Raw genomic sequence first — 3,005 nt, 5'->3', positions numbered from 1 at the left:
TAGAGTGAAGGGCCAGGAGCTGAATCCAGGTAACTCAGGTTGGTGGGGGAGAGCTCGGTCCCGCAGGGCTCGCTGGGTTCCGGAGCTCGCGGGAACAGCAGAGCCCGTGCTGAGGCACCCAGTCTAGGTCACCTCTCAGTAAGCGTACACAGGACCCAGCTGCTCAGCAGGCTCCTCCAACAGGCCCAGAGCAGCTGGTGCAGGAGGAAGAGTCACTCACACGGTCGGTCAGGTTTCAGATGGAAGAGCATCTTCAGATCTCAGAGGAACCAGCTCACACAACGCACTGCCCCAACTGGGACCCGGCAGCCGGGTTCTAGTTTTCAGCGATTCTGAGTCAGACAGGTGAGAGGGAGGGATGTTAGAAACGCCATTTGGAGAACTGAAGCTGGATACTGAAGGGAAATGAAAGAACTCAAAATTTGGGGAAGATGGGCAATTTGGGAAGGTAACGGAATCGTATTATTTATAGGTGGACATCCAAACCAGATTTTCAGGAAACGCGAGTGAAGAGTGACGAGTCAATTCACTTTTTAGCAGACAAGACAGATTGCATTTTCAGCAGTTACCCACTCTTACACGGAGGTGAATCCTAGCCCCCAGATGAAGAAAAGCTCTAGAGTCCCATAAACGGGTATGCTCCGGGCAATGCAGTTTTTCATCCAAACACCAAGTTCTCTCCAGTCATCTCTTTTGATCAAAAATAACCTCAAAAAAAGATATGCCTGAGCTCAAAATAATACTGATCTCATTAGACTGCGTTTGATGGTTTACGTACGCGCAGCAAGAATGGTTGTTTACCACACGGGCCTTTGTAAGTTTGCTAAAGAGCTTTCTCAAGGAATCAGGTGTACTTTTCAAAGCCCTTGAAGCTAGGAACCCAAGCCCAAAGCCCACCCACGAGCCTCATCTCTGATATAAGTACGGATGAACACACTTCTTTTCCATTTCTGATTTTTATTTGTCGTTTTGGTAATGTGCAGTAAGCCTGCACGTCTCTGGGCACGCTCTGAGGTTCTTGAGTGCGCGAGCACAGTGTGCAACGCACGAGGCCAGGAGCCTGTCATCTTGGCCACGCACCACCCATGGGTGCCGGGAAACCTGTCTCTTTTCGATGTCCCCAAAATATCCTAAGTGTCCTGGGCCTGCCAAGAAATGACCTTCCTTGCTTACCTGAGAGGCCACGAACCCGTACCCCAGATGTCAAGGCCAAGGCAGTTTTCCCAAGAGGGCTTTGTAAGCATTAGTTCCTAAAGTCAGCTTTAGTTCCTGAAAAAACGCCTGGTCACATCTGATTGAATGAGCATCATTCTCAAATACGACATCCCGGGCAGGAAGCTCATTGCATAGCCAGTGTCAAATTATATTCCATAAACAAGGAGAAAGTCTCACTGAATCTATGCCAATAATTATATTATATGAAAATAAGAATATTCAGTAAAGGTTCCCATGTGCTTGTGGGGTCAGAGAGAACGAGCTATCGTTTTCAATGTTTCATTTGCTTACAAAGTATGGTCTACTAAATTGTTAGGAGTTATAGGCGGCTTAGGAGGAAAGAAGAGTATTACTCATAGATCCAGAACATAGGACGCTAAAACATCAAAAATGTCAATCGAAAACCACAATCATTTCTCTGAATGACTCAGTCCACTGGTACGATCTCACGGTTGTTTAAACATCATCAGATGCTTGGTCTGAAAGTATCCTCCTAGTCCTTCCCATGGGCTTTCCTTCTAGAAGAAAAAGCACCCGAGCCTACAGCTGATTGTGAATGCCTTAACAGAAGCAGAGAGTGAGACAAAATCTGTAGGAGGCAGTTTTTAAATGACTTTAGTTAACCTATTACCAACAATTTTCAAAAAGTGGAAGACGCACTGAGAGGTGACTGCAGTAAGAAGGCAAGAACGAGGAAGCGGCCTCTGAGGCAGAAGCGACCAGAGTCCATACGAGCAAGGTTTCAGACAGGGTGCCTGAAAACAGAACAGGCAGCTAATTTCCAAAGGAAAACGGAATGGTACTTTGCTTTTAAAAATAGAAACAAAAATATCTTTACAGAGAGAGAGCACTCTTGAAATAAAGAATCACTCTAAGTGGTGGTCCCATGGTGTAGAAATTAAGAGCCCAGAAGACTGACCATGTGATTCAAATCCTGGCCCTGGAGACTTGAAAAATACTCTAGATGCGTGTGTATGAGTGCCCGAATCCCAACAAGGCAGGGAGACGGAGGAGAATGAACTGCAGCATGGCCACACCTCACTGAGGCTGCTTTCTCCCTGTCTCTCCCCTCTCTCCATCTATCTCTGGGGAATACACATACCCTCCGGCAAAAATAAATTAAAATTTAAAAACCAATCATGCTGAAATGTTATACACCACGAATATGGCAAGCAAATGGCAAGACTATACCAAAGGTATATCAAGAACATCAAGTGAAGAGATTCGCCCAGTCCCAAGCTTATTTTAATAAAACTCCGAGTAAGTGACAGGAATTCCCACTTAAAACCCACTAGCCTAGACTATGTTAGATTCAAAATAAAGAAAGAAAACGGCAACCGAGTTACCGTCCTACGAGCAGCTGAAATTGTGCCTGACGAGCCATCCTGTTGCCTATTATCAAGCAAAGCAGAGCTAAAGAGAAACCGCACAGCCAGTCAGGGCTTCCACAGCTCCCTAGGAACTTCTCTAACGCATAGTTTCCAAAACGTTTGTATTAACACTGTACCCATGCAAATTTAACCTACAGAAGGCTTCAATCTCTTCTGGTTTGACCAGTCTTCCCAAGCAACTCTTCAACAGTAACATATCAGATAAATCTAATTACTTCTAACACCTCTCTTTTTACAAGGTGAAAGAATAAATTCTTTGTGATTTTCCAGGGGCCCTCTGGAAATCTCAAAGACAGTTTTAATGCAAAAGATATCATTTTGGATTCAACTTGGGGCAGGGGGGCTCATTTACCGCCGAGGCCCCATATCGTTAGTCGGAGAGGTGGCGCAGCGGCTCCT

The sequence above is a fragment of the Tupaia chinensis genome, unplaced genomic scaffold, assembly GCF_000334495.1.
Source record: "Tupaia chinensis unplaced genomic scaffold, TupChi_1.0 Scaffold139331_1, whole genome shotgun sequence".
NCBI classification, from domain to species: domain Eukaryota; kingdom Metazoa; phylum Chordata; class Mammalia; order Scandentia; family Tupaiidae; genus Tupaia; species Tupaia belangeri.
Note: the sequence above shows the minus strand (reverse complement) of the source record.